We start from the raw sequence: 14,786 nt of genomic DNA, 5'->3' as shown, positions 1-14,786 counted from the left end.
CTGCAGGTTGGGGCAGTCGCTGCTGCATTCCTCGTGATGGCCCTGGAAGCCCCGGTCCTCGCAGAAGATGATCTGTAAAGAAAGAATAATTCCGAATTAAATCATTTGCTCCCAATAGATCGTCTATAGAAGCATTTTCTTTTCTTTTTATTTAACTTGTGTTCCGCTCACCTTCCCCATGACTGGTTGACACGGATGAAGCGAGTTCAGTGGATGAAGCTTGCAGTGCAGCTGGTCTGTATAGCAAGATGGCTGCTGTGTCGGCAAGAACAACACAAAAGGGGCCCCCCGGGGTGAGTAAGGGGATTTCGTGGAATTCCTTTTCCATGCTGCATTCAGAGGGCAATGCCTGCCGAGTTTGCCCTCATTCTCTGGTATATTTGAATGCTGCCCTGTGCGCATCCTAAATGAGTCCCTATAGTTGCTTTTATTTGGGTTCTTAATGTTTTCTAAATTGATAAGCACATCAGCCTGAACTTTTGACCTGAAAGGCATGTCTCTACACATATGATTCCATTATGCCCCATGGATTTTCTGGGGGAAAATCTATGCCTTTATAGAAGTGCCTCAACGTTCCAGAGAGGCTGTTGGAAAGTAGAATGCCGCAGCACTGATTGATTTTCCCTGATGATTAAGACCATTCTGACTTAAGATTTCTTTCTTTACACGATTTTTCCGTCTGGTGAAGGACACAAATCTGGACCGTGATCTTCGCTACTTTTGACTGTGTTGATTAGCTACTTTACTTCCCCGTTGGTGGATGTACTTCATGTAACCAGAAATCAGCCACTTGGTAGGCAACGTGTGGTAAGAACCAAGGGAGAGCTTTCTATGATCATCGTGCCCAAGACTGAGAATTTTATTACTTTATAGATTGCTTCCCCTTTTCCAGGGTTGGGGGAGGCAGCAAAGCTTCATGGGCTGAGAATGTCCACGTGGTAGCTGCATGAACTTGGCAAGCCACATAACCTCGCAGAACATGAGTTATTTCATAATTCTTATCTTAGATATGGTATGTTGAATGAAAAAGAAAAAAAAGCCTCTGATATTTGGAAGCTGGCCAGGCACTCAGAGCTCGGCCATGTTATTCCTCTATTAGACATAAACAATCTCACAGGATACCAACTGCAGGCAAGGCTACTCTGGGATCATCATGAAATGAGACGAAACAAGACCACCTCACAATTTTGTCTAAGCACAGGCAAAAACAAAGCCACCCACAAAATATGAAATATCCCTTCTCTCAGCTAAAATGATTAACTGTTATTTAAAAAAATAAATCAATCAAAGCTTTATTCTTGTTCCAGACTCCCCTCCCCATGAGTAGATTTTCTGAGATATCATAAACTTACTTCTGCTTTCTGGTAACATCCAATCTAGGGTGAAGCCCTGCTTTTCTAGACCTTTTCCCAAATCCCCCAACCAAAGTACAGATCCTATAATCGGTTCTTTTCAACACCCTTTTACTGAGACAGCTCATGCTTCCGTGGTGGGCGTCCTCCCTTTATCTGACAAGAAATAAACCCAGTTTGTTTCATGACAGAGGTTCCTGATGGTCTTTGGCAAAAGGACATTGCCATAAATAAATGGGATTACGTGTATAATGTGTTTGCCATCTACTTGGCAAAAATGAGCACTAAATAAAAGTTTTACATTGGTAATACGGTGACATTATTAAGAATGTCATCAGCCTATTTATGTCTCTCAAAGATATCTGATCCTCTTAAAGATGTCTGAAAAATTTCTCCACTGCAAAATCATTTTGTGGTAAAATTTTTTATAAAAAGAGATGTGTAGAATGACACAAGCATTTGCTCTATTAATGGGCCTTTATAACAGGGGAGATGAGTAAGCAGAAGAACAAAAACGGGAATGTTGTATTGTTCCCAAGGCTTTTTGCTCCTTGGTCATTCTATTTTTTATGTCTTCTGAGATGTCTAGCTCATGTTACAACAACAGTAACCAATTCCAGAGTTTTGCTAGTGTCTGAGGTCCAGCCAGCTTTTGACCTTATACCCACCTTTCTGCTTCCTAGTAATTAACGTAGCATTTATATCATATACGTGCTTGGTTAAATGAGCAGAGGTCACCTGATTGGTGGCCATGTAGACCAAAGTATCCCAAACAAAGATACTGGGTAAAGGACCAAAGATCACCATCATAGCACCAGCTTCTGGTTCTCTTTCTCAGCTTGTCTTCGATGACCATTCAATAAATGACAAGAAGACAGAGAGCAATCATTAAGCCACCTCTGCTTAACTCCTGTGACATTCCTCTTGGATCAATTGACTTTTGTGTTGAAAACAATACAGTTCTTCTTGTTTAAGCAACAGGTGGTTGTGATTGTCACTTTTGCTTTGACAAACCAACAAAGAAAAGTTGTACTTCTGAAGTCTGGAGGGGAGGGAATAAAACACATACTGACATCAGGACCCAACCCTGTGGCAGCAGAGCAGGACAGTTGGAGAGGGAACCCTAGAGAAGAGAGCCCCTTCAGGGTATAACTCAATACAGCAGTCCTTGGCACGCCTTTATTGAACAGCTGCTACTGCAGGTTCTTTGCTTGGTGGGCCTTTTGTAAGGTTAAATAGGCCAGAAGGCATTGTAAATCCAAAGGGAGAAAAGAGGGGAAAAAAGGAAGAATAAGATTTAAAATCTGGACTTAGTATTACAAGCTAGGATTTGCAAGAAACACTGGTATGTGTAGGATACGTAGACTGACACTGGAGTTACCTCAAATTGTTCCTTCATCTTAATGGGGGAAAGGCGAGAGAGATGCTACAGGGTATCCCTTCTCTCATTGCACTCATTCCACTGAGGCTGCTTTCACCTCAGACCCTTTCTCCTCCTTAGAGAGTGGAAGGAGAGAAGGAGGAAGGGTAGAACTAGGAGTTAGTTGGGGCGTAATCCTCTCCACCACCACCGCCACCTCTCATCATGCTGTTTTTTTCTTTATTTGGGATTAAAGAGAGGATACCATTTTCTCTGCCTGTGCCCTAAGAATGGAAGCACACAATTTTCAAGAAGAAAAACTTGATCAATGAGATCTAGCAACTCTAATTTTATGAACTTCCAATTCAGGTGTTTCAGGATAATTTCCATGTCTGAAGTCTGTGGTACTATTGTCTACTAGACAAATAGTGTACAATTCAGCACTCTGAGAAACTTTTGACTTTCTAATTCATGTTTGATATATTATTATTTGCAAAGAGAGGACTCAGGTGACTGTCTCCAGGAAGCTGGCCCTAGTGTTGGGAGTTAAAACACTAAAGAACTGGGATTTAAGAACAAACAATACCAAATAATTCAAGAACTTATTTTCCAAGGAAGGAATCTTTATAAGTAGCTAAACCATGTGCTCCAGTTTACCTGAAATAGTCCTGATTCGTGCTTCTTGCCCCAGTGTAATCCTTAATAGTACACCCTTTCACTCTCAAAAATGGCTCAGTTTAAGAAACAAATTATACGCTTGCTTTGTTTATTAGCTACTTGGGTAGTAGATTTGGACAACTTGAGGCCACGGGATCAACAGAGCCTCTATCAAAACTGAACAACTATGTGGTTACAGCTAAGAACAGAGAAGAGAGGAGCAAGGAATGGAAAGACCAGGCCACCCAGCAGCAGTTTGGAGCTTGCAGACTGCAAGACCTGGGCCATATACTATTAAATTTCATATCGTTGTATTATGATATAAACGTGCATCTCTCCCCTAAAACCTCTATAATTCAGCTGTCTGCACACATTAATGCTTCATGAGAGAAATGGTTCAGGAGTTAAAGGAAAAGGAACTATGTCTCTTACCTGGGTCAGTATGATGCATGGGAGGGATGGGGAGGCATATGTGGAAAGACAAGATGATCCACCCAGTGACAAGGTAGGAGATCAGAGTGGATGGTGACTGGCAGAAGCATAAACCATCCGTTCTCCCATTCTCTCTTTAGAATTACAAGAGACACTGAATATATATATATATATATATATATATATATATATATATNCATGCTTGTTTTCTATTTCTTGTCTAGGAGATATAATTTTGAAGAGGTTCCAAGTCTGGGTTAGAATCCATCAAGAACTCAAATATCTTGTTTCCTAATTCCTTGATTTCTAAGTGTTAACCCAAACTGATATTTGGGGGGGAAATGTAAAGTATTCGACAAGTATTCTTTTAATATGAGTATTATCTTCCAAATTTATATACATATACATTTACCATTAAAGTAGAATTTTAAAAATCACATCCTTCAGTGAAAACTAGTTTAAATAGTCACTTGGAACCAGAATTCAATTGATTTTCCAAATTAAAGACAATTATCTTTCCCAAAGTTGGACACTACCTTTGAAATAGCTTATATTAACCATAGAATTTTCCATTTTTACTGGTCTACGGTGGGACCCATCTAATTCATTCCCTGTCAATTCCTTTACCCCATAGGTAAAAATTAATTTGTTAAAAAATACTGCTCTCTTATGCCCAACCAGCTTCGCATTTGCAAGTTTTGTTTCATATCTCATATGATATTACATTTGTTACAGACAACTTTTGATTTACCTAATGGTAGCAAAAATTGAAGATAAAACTGATTTTCCCCCTAAGTGAACTCTTCCCTATATCCTATGCTGTGTTGGCGTGGGTATCTAGGCAGGTATATAAAGCCCACTTAACCCAGGTATTTTTAAAGGAAAACCTCCCTCATCCTAACCTCCATCAGTAATTCTGTGAGAACTCAGGCAGCGTGATCAGGCCAAACTCATGTGGGGGATGAGGCGGCAGGAGCGGACCGAGTCGCTGAGCCCCATCCACCGCTGGTGGTCCGGGTAGTCGCCGCGCCGCAGGAGGTACTGGCGGCCCTGGTAGCTGGGCTGCTCATACAGCATCCAGCAGCCGCTGTCCACGCGGATGGAGTTGCAGCGGCTGAAGTAGGGCTGCAGGTTGGGGCAGTCGCTGCTGCATTCCTCGTGATGGCCCTGGAAGCCCCGGTCCTCGCAGAAGATGATCTGTAAAGAAAGAATAATTCCGAATTAAATCATTTGCTCCCAATAGATCGTCTATAGAAGCATTTTCTTTTCTTTTTATTTAACTTGTGTTCCGCTCACCTTCCCCATGACTGGTTGACACGGATGAAGCGAGTTCAGTGGATGAAGCTTGCAGTGCAGCTGGTCTGTATAGCAAGATGGCTGCTGTGTCGGCAAGAACAACACAAAAGGGGCCCCCCGGGGTGAGTAAGGGGATTTCGTGGAATTCCTTTTCCATGCTGCATTCAGAGGGCAATGCCTGCCGAGTTTGCCCTCATTCTCTGGTATATTTGAATGCTGCCCTGTGCGCATCCTAAATGAGTCCCTATAGTTGCTTTTATTTGGGTTCTTAATGTTTTCTAAATTGATAAGCACATCAGCCTGAACTTTTGACCTGAAAAGCATGTCTCCACACATATGATTCCATTATGCCCCATGGATTTTCTGGGGGAAAATCTATGCCTTTATAGAAGTGCCTCAACGTTCCAGAGAGGCTGTTGGAAAGTAGAATGNAGGAGGGAATTTTCGTGTTCTCTTTTTCTCTTTGCTATCTAGTCCATGAGGCTCATTGTGGGTTTTGGTCTCATTCTCTCTGGAATATTCTGGTTGATGCTATTGGACTGTTTGAAAGAAAACGGTCATTTGGGACATTGTCTATTTAATAATAGAAGTAGAGCTTCAGCCATTTCACATATAGTCTACACTTTTATTTGTATAGGTTGGGGGGAAAGTGTAAGTGGGGGAGCAAAAAAGGCAGGGTCTTACTATAGCAAATATAATCTGTAAGGACTATCATATTACTTATGTGCCACAATACTGAATGAATACTAATTGTTTGTAGAAAAAAATGACCTTGACTGAATGTTGAACGTTTTTAATTAGTCCTTTATAAGAGAATATCCTCAGTACAGGGTGTAAGAAATTGGAATGTTTACCATGGGAGTTCAAACTTTCAGTATGATAAACAAAACAAAAACACAGCAAGCCCAGATCTTCAGTATTGGGTTTGATTTTGATTCTGTTGCAGTCATGCCTGAAGACTAGATATTTTATCTTGCTTAATTGTGATTCAAAAGGAAGCATAGTTTTAAGATGCTTCATCTCAGAAAGCAGAACAAAAATGGAAGTTTCTAAGTTTAAGGAAATAAGAAACAGTAATACATTTACAACACACAAACAAGTGACCTCTTAGGTTATTATAAAATAAAACCAAATTCCCCAGAAATCCTTTCTGATAGGATATAGATACACCTTTGTTCTCAAGAGTACACCAAGTTTTTGATTCAGAGGAAATTAATTACATGAAGACAAAGAGGAGCTCTACCTGGAATGGTATAGGGAGAGAGGGCAAGAAACATCTAGAAGCCAGGACTCTAGGAAGACTGTAGAAAGTGTTTATCAGCTTGGAAGTGAATGGCTTGATGGACTGGAAAGAGCACTGGAGTGGAAGATGATCTATGCCTTCAGCCTCTTTCACCCTCAGAGAATCACTCACAGCCCTGTGTTGTCTCATGGAAACATTTTGTCTTGGCTTTGGGTCGTAAATCTTTGTAAGTCAATATTTGTGAATTAAATATCAGCTATATAATTGATGATTTTCAGTTCTTGTTATTCACTATGTAAAGGCATGTCTTTCCAAAGTTACTTATATTTACATAATGAAAAGTAAGCAGCCAGAATCTAAAGAATAAAAAACCATCATTTTCACTAAAAAATTTAAAACACAGGGCCAGCCGAGTGGCTCAGTTGGTTAAGAGCTCGCTCAGGAATGTCAGTTCTGAGCAACAGCGGTTTGAGTCCTGGCCTGAGCTGAGCTGCCGCTGAGCTACCAACAGGTGGCAGGATGGCTCAGCTAAAAAAAAATTTTAAATATAAGAAAAAATTTTAAATAAATGTAAAAAGACCATCATTCTATTCAGAGCTGTTTATGTGGGGAGAGTGTTGATGGATGAAAACTGTAAAATATAAGAGAGAACCCAATGCAAAACATCCCAGAGAGCACGAGTTTGTGGGGACTACAACCTCAGCTGACATGTGGTTACAACTGAAATTTAGGACAAGCCTGGAAGGCCAAAACAAAGGGACTTTGGGCTTAACTTTTTCATTAACTAGGGAGAGAGGAAGTTTTATTTCAGCCTGGAGGAAGAAACTGGGAAAAACTCCCACACTTCTCATAGAACCGAAAAGTGAATGGCTTGGGCCAAAATGTGATTTGATTTCAATGCTTTATGGAAAATTCTAGAAGTGACAAATGTGTGTCAGAGCTAAGCCCCAAGTTAGTGTGTTAAGTAAACAGAAGTTAGGACCTGCTAATTCTTACTTCTGTAGCACAGAAGCAGAGCTCCACACACGTTGCCTGGAATGACGGATGGGGACTGTCTTTGAAGGGAGAACAAGAGATGAGGAACAGGGGCGGCCGGGTGGCTCAGTTGGTTAGAGCGCATCCTCTGAACAACAGGATTGCCGGTTCAATTTCCTCATGAGCCAGTGAGCTGCGCCCTCCTTAACTAGATTGAAGACAACAACTTGAGCTGAGCTGCCGCTGAGATGCCGGTGGGCAGCCCGATGGCTCAGTTGGTTAGAGCGCAGCAACTGGACTTGGAGCTGAGCTGCGCCACCCACAACTAGATTGAAGGACAGCAACTTGACTTGGAGCGATGGGTCCTGGAAAAACACACTGTTACCCAATTAAAATTAAAAGAAAAAGAAAAAGAGATGAGGAGCAGACACCCTATTGTCCTGAGCTGTAGTCCAGGATGTAACCCTCTGTTTTTTCATGATGCTTCAAAATCCTATTCCAGAGTTACTTCACAAATTATTCCTCCATAGAACTCCCCACATTAGGGCTAGCATAGCAGTTATGAACATTAGACAAACTTGAGCTACAGTCTCATCCTTGCCTCTTATTAGCTGTGGGACCCTGGGTATGTTATTTAAGTTAAATTAACCTTAGGGTTTTTTTCACAGGTATTGTAAATAATGGGTTTAATTTAGGGGCCGGCTGAGTGGCTCAGTTGTTTAAGAGCTCACGCAAGAGTGCGAGCTCTGAACAACAGCAGTTCGATTCCTGGCCCAAGCTGAGTTGCTGCTGAGTTGCCACTGAGCTGCCAACAGGTGGCAGGATACCTTAGCTAAAATAATAATAATAATAATAACAGGCTTAATTTGTTTAGTATATAAGCTGCTTGTATCAAGCTATATTTTTTCGCCTTCAAGGTAATGTTTCTTATATGTAAGCCAAGTCATTATGCTGTACACGTAAAACTTTTACAGTGCTGTATGTCAATTGTATCTCAATAAAACCAGAAAAAAATAATGTTTTTCATTAAGTACAGCTTTTACTATAAACTGTCCTACTCTTCTTTGTCACATGACATATTCATTTTAACTGAAGTGATATTACTCAAGTATCTTCATCCTTGTCTGCCACCACTATCATTAACAGTCATTAATCTTTATTATTCTCAGAACGCTTTACTAAAATAAAGGCACAAACTGATTGTAAAAAGTGATTGGAACCTGGTTTCTCAACATTTCTCTTTTGGAATTCTGTAGACGAAAAAACCCTTTCATGCTGTGTTGCAAGTTCACTATAATTTTGTGTGAGAAAAAGAAAGAGAGAAACTAACTCGTTTGCAAAACGTTTGGATCAATATTAGAATGTCTCTGCTCCTTAGAAGATTTATATGTGAGTCCCAAGCACTTTTAGCATAAGAAACAGCCAGGTTTTGTAGCTCAGGGTCATGGTTAAAATTTCTCCCAAAACATGGGAGGGACATTAGAGGACTCACTTTGCCTGTACCTTGAGACCAGTGGGCTAGAGAAAGGAGTAAAGGGGCAGAAAGGTAGGAGGTCAAGGGAAGTGATCGAAGGAGGAGTGAAAAGAAAGGAGGAGGAAGTGGTAGAGAAATGGTGACCAGCTTCTTTCTGGCCTCCAGTTCCCCAGCCAGGGACAAAGGCCAGAAGCGGCTGCTCCTGTGCAACTCTTTGTCGTGGCAAAGACAGATTTTTTTCCTATTCACAAGAAGGTATTCTCATTGGAGATGTTCTCCCAAAGCAGGAAGAAAAAGTGTCACAGAAAGGTTAGGTGTGCAAGGAAGTATTAAATGTGTATGTCATACCAACACAACACGCTTCTCTCCCCAAATGTTAAGGAATAAAAAACACATCTGGGGGCAGCCGGTTAGCTCAGTTAGTTAGCACGCAGTGCTCCTAACACCAAGGTTGATGGTTCGATCCCCACATGGGCCACTGAGATGTGCCCTCCACAACTAGATTGAAACAATTACCTGACTTGGAGCTGATGGGTCCTGGAAAAACACACTATTCCCCAATTTAAAAAAAAAACCAAAACAAAAAACTCTCTTACCTGGATATTCTAAGAAAAAGTACTTAAACACACACACACACACACACACACACACACACATCTGATGAGAGATATGCAAATAAATATTATTCTATTTATTTGCCCTAGAAGTTTGTCACGGGATGTCTTTAAAGTTCTAAGTAAAAGTACTCAACAAACAAAAGTGATTATATATGTATTATTTAGTACTTGGGTAGTACTTGACTCTAAAAAAAGTCATTACATACTTACTATTAAGTGTTAACAGGTAGCGTTATTTCTGGGTAGAGCTCTGGGTGGCAGGGGAAATGCCTTTAATTTGTTTTGTTTTTTCATTCCCAGTGCTACATACGGCAGGCCTGTGGCAGGTGCCCAATAAATAGTGAAGATCCTAACTCAAGAAGTTAGGATCTCTGGTGGCTAATAATTGGTCAGAGTCTATTAAAATAAAGAAAAAANGCTCTCGTAGCAACGGCCCTGGAAGCCCCGGTCCTCGTAGAAGGTGATCTGCAAATGGAAAATGTGGGAGCATGAACCTATTTGCCTCAGGTGAAGATGCTACGACAGGGCAAAGGTGGAGCCTCAGGTTCCCAGCACTTACCTTTCCCATTTTGGATAGGGCGCGCAGGAGGTGTTCGCTCGGGCTTTCTGGGACTAGGAGGACGGCCACTGTATATATAGCTGCCCTGACTGCTGCCTCCGCAGGAAATCACACAACAGGGGCCCATTTCGGTGCGTAGGGGATTTGCAAACTCCCGCTCCCCCTCCCCCCTGGTCATTGGGGTTAGCTGAATGGTTTACTCTCATTCTTTCTGGTAGGTTCGGGTTTTCTAACTCACTAAAGCTGTTGTTGCCACCCAAATGAAAAGAGTCTTTACTCTTTTAGTTGAGCAAAAGGATGAGCGAAATTCTATTATCCACATGCTTTTATTTTATAGCCTACTTTGCTTAATTGACTCTTCAGAGGTAAACTGAGCAACGTGTTCTGCTCAGGGACCGGTGTTTCGGTGTTTTGTTTTGTTTTAAGGAAGAAAATTTCTTAAAAACCAGTATTTAAACAATAAGGAATCTTAAGGAAGAGGGGATCAAGTGAGGTGATCTGTGAAAGTGCTTTGAAGAGCATAAAGCTTGGTTCAAATTCAAGATTCTGTGATTATCATTGTTATTTGGAGGCTTACCTTGAGAAAAACTGATACTTGACTGGACATTCGTAGGCTCCTGAAGGCTGCAAATTTCTCCTTGTTCCTTTCTGTCCCTGGGCCTTACAGCAAAGGGTTGGCACCTAATAGGCCCTTGATACTTGGCTTTGACCTTAAAGAAAGCAGATAGTGGTGGCCTTCCTCCCTTTCTCACATCATCTTGGGAGCCTAAATGCTTCCTTCTGCTGGTGGCTGCCCAGAGTTCTGCCTGCTGTTTGGTGTTCCTGTCCTTCAAATGTTTTAAGTTCTTTCTTTCCTCTTCACCATTACAACCTCTTGCTCCCTTGATACAGGAGATTTGAGTTAGTGTAAGGTGTAATGTATAAAGCCTCAAAATACCACAGCTGCCTATTTCCTCAGACAGTTAAGATGCTGGACAGCACCCAGGCCAGCCAACAGAGCCTCTTGATATTATGGCTTTCACCTCTGAGGTTCCCTGAGACGTTTTTAAGGGGCTCATAAGGTCAAAACAGTTTTCAAAACAATACCAAGATGTTATTTGCTTATTTCACCCTTATTCTTTTACAAGTGTAGCGTGGAGTTCTTTTTCAGAGGCTGTTGACATTAAAGAAATTTGTAAAAATGTAAAACAATAAAATAGTCTTTTCATTAATTGTTTTTGTTTTAGAAAATATGGTTATTATTCATAAACATATGTTATTTATGTGAACATGCAATAGGTTTAAGGTCTAAGGCCCTTCCTACCAAAGGGAAAACCACAGTGGGTAGAGAGGGTCCCTCTATTGGAATAGAACCAACAGAGTATCCAGAAGATACCCAGGCCTTGGCATGACTCTCCGTGGGATGATAAAGAGTATGGGCTGCTTATAGGCTGGCTCCGGTCTACTTCACAACGAATGCCGTGTGACGTTGTACATTTCATCCCAGACTCTTGCAAAACTAGTGGCAGCACTAAAGGAACCCCGACGCAAACAATTATATTAAGACATATTCAGGTTCAAGTAAAATACCTAGAAATAAAATAGTGGGTCAAGAGGTTGGTGAGAGAGTTAGCCTTGTCTGTTGGTTCCAAAGTCATGGGAAAATCTGGGCCTTGAGGTAGAGGCCTACACTCAAGTCCTCTCAGTGGTGTGGGTAGCTTCTGTTCCAGCATCAGGGACCTGTGCTAGGTTGGGTAGCGGGGTGGGTGGTGCTTTCAGGGCCTGCACCATTGCTTAGTGGAGGAACAAATGTTGCAAACTACCTGTGACCATCTATCCTGTCCCAAAGCATTGCTTTCACACTGCTTCCTCTAAAATTATTTGTCTTCACAGTACTACAAATACCATGAAATTGTTGAATAAGCACTACCTGTGAAGGACACATCCAGGGAGCAATGGCTACTCACATCCACACACACTTTTGCAGTTTCTGTTAATGCTTGTGTAATTTTTAGAAAGTCACTTAACTGCCTTAGGCGTCAGTTTAACTGCCTCAGGTCTCAGTTTTCTCATTTATAAAATCAGAGTGACAATGAAAACCAAATGAGATAATAAACTTGAAAGAATATGGTAAATTGTAAAGTAATACTAATGATAAAAATATATTATTCATATTTTAATAAATGCTGAAGATGATAATATTAATAGAATTCCTTGGTACATCAATCAAAAATAAATACACGTAAATGGAATCATATAATATGAGCTTTTATGTAACTGCCTTCTTTCATTTAGCATAGTGTTTTTAAGGTTCATCCATGTTGTAGCACTTCATTCCTTTTTGTGGCCAAATATTTCCTTGTATGGATATTTCACATTTCATTTATCCAAACATCTATTGATGGAATTGGGTTGTTTTCACCTTTTAACTATTGTTAATAGTGCTGCTATAAATACTCATCAATAAATTTTTGTTTGAACACTCTTTTTCAATTCTTTTCACTATATACCTAGGAGTAGAATTCATGTAATGAACTCTATGTTTACATATTGGAGGAACTACCAAATTGTTTTCCACAGATGCACCATTTTACATTTTCACCAGCAATTTATGAGAGTTGCAATTACTTCATATCTTTACCAACACTTGTTATTTTCTGTCCCGCCCCCCCCCCCGAATTATTGTAACCATCCTAGTGAGGATTAAGTGGTATTCTATTGTGGTTTTTATTTGAATTTCCCAAAGGACTAATAATGTTGAATATCTTTTCATTTGATTATTGGCCAATTGCTTATCTTCTTTGCAAAGTTGTACTCTCAAGTCCTTTGGCCATTTTTTTTTTTTAAGATTTTATTGGGGAATTGGGGGAGGGGAACAGCGTTGGGGAATCAGGGAGGGAGAACAGCGTTGGGGAATCAGGGAAGGGGAACAGACAAGTTGCTGTCCTTCTGTTCTTCAGCCTAGTTGTGGAGGATGTTGCTTCACTGGCCCATGTTGGTATTATCATTGCGCTCTTCCCGAGTGAAGCAGATCAGTTGCCAGCCTCTGGACGGCCGCTCACAGCGGCTCTTGGCAGCTCACACCAGCTGCCAGCCACTCACGCTGGCTTCTGGGCCACACACGGTAGCTTATGGCAGCCCACTGCAGCAGGGGCTGCAGCCTACACTGTTGCCAGCGACTCACAGCAGTCCAGCTCCAGGTCGAGCTGTTGTTCACCATCTTAGCTGTAGAGGGCAGTGTCACTGGCCCTCATATGGGATCCGAACTGGGGCCCTGCTGCTCAGAACTGGTGTCCCAAGCCAGCTGTTAACCAACGCGCCACTCTGCCAGCCCTTTTCGGGCATTTTTTAATTGCATTGTTTGTATTGTTAAATTGTAAGAGTTCTTTATGTATTCTGGATACTAGGCCCTTGTAAAAAATATGTTTTGTAAGCATTTGCTTTCATTCTGTGGACTGTCTTTTCACTTTATTGGTAATGTGTTTTGATGCATAAAAGGTTTTAATTTTAATGCAATCTAATTTATTTTGGTTACTTGTGCTTTTGGTGTCATATTTAAGAATTACTGCCTAATAAAAGTTCACAAAGATGTATGCCTAGATTTTCTTCTGTGACTTTTATAGTTTGAGGTCTTACATTTAGGTGTGTGATATATTTTGAGTTAGGGGTCCAATTTCTTTTGCATATAGATATCCAGTAGTCTGAGCACCGTTGTTGAAAAGCTATTTTCTCCCACTGAATGGTCTTAATACCCTTGTCAAAAATCACCTGAACATAGACACATGGGTTTATTTCTGGACTCTCAAGTCTATTACATTTATTTTTATGTCTACCCTATGCCAGTACTTCACTGTCTTGTTACTGCTGCTTTGTGGTAAGTTTTGAAATTGGGAAGTGTGAGTACTCCTACTTTGTTCTTCTTTCTCAATATTGTTTTGGCTATTCTGGGTCCCTTGCAATTCCAGGAATTTTGAAATAAGCTTATCAATTTCTACAAAGAAGTTAATTGGAACAGAGCACAATTTTTGCTTATGTAAATTTGGAAAGATATCCTAGAGGTATTCAGGATAACAAATATCAATACTTCACTCTGCACAATTGAGTTTTTGATAATTGAGTCTCAATAAAAATTCATGTTGGAGTCCAAAATAACGTTGACCAAATTGTACTATTGATTTGAGGGGACATTGAAGATAGATTCATTTCTTACATTTATATTTGTAAAATAAAGATAACAAAGTGTGTTCACAATCTTTCTTCATCTTTTCATTATAATTATCCTAGGATTTAGTGAGGCAGGAATTATCATCTGTAGTTTTCAATATGGTAATTTAGGCACAGAAAGGATAAGAACTTACTAGCTCAAAGAGATAAGCTAGTAAGTAGGGTAACAAAACATCCTGGTTTACCTGAGATTGAGGGGATTTCCGGGAGGTAGGATTCTCAGTGCTAAAACTGCAAGGGTCCTTGGAAAACTAGTCTGAGCAGTTCACTCTCCTAGTAAGTTGCAGAGGCAGGATAACAACTCGGGCCCTTTAACTCTTAGCTTAATCGTTTTTGGTTTTTGGGTTTTTTTTTTATAGCAGATCATCACATAAAAGTTTGAGACCTTCTCTGCTTTGAGATTTCTTTAAAAAACTTCTCTTCTAATACCTGAGACTTTAGCTGCACTAACTTCTCCAGCAATCCCTTGTCTTTGGTGTTCCAGCCCCAGCTGGTTCTATATTTTCTCCTTTATATCGTTTCTAATCATGTCTCATTATGTTTGTCTTTCCTCTCTCACTCAGATTGTTGGTCATAGAGGCAGAAACAGTGCCTGTCTCTCCTTCCCATGACATGAGG

The 14,786-nt window shown here is 40.6% G+C and overlaps 1 pseudogene; it reads right to left on the bottom strand.

Moving 5' to 3' along the window:
- Positions 1-4,024: 4,024 nt before the first annotated feature.
- Positions 4,025-14,786, bottom strand: part of LOC109388304 (gamma-crystallin D pseudogene) — a 13,651-nt pseudogene continuing 2,889 nt past the window's right edge.

This window comes from Hipposideros armiger, unplaced genomic scaffold (genome assembly GCF_001890085.2).
Source record: "Hipposideros armiger isolate ML-2016 unplaced genomic scaffold, ASM189008v1 scaffold_190, whole genome shotgun sequence".
Lineage (NCBI taxonomy): Eukaryota > Metazoa > Chordata > Mammalia > Chiroptera > Hipposideridae > Hipposideros > Hipposideros armiger.
The sequence above is the reverse complement of the archived record's forward strand: the minus strand, read 5'-3'. Positions and strand labels throughout refer to the sequence as shown.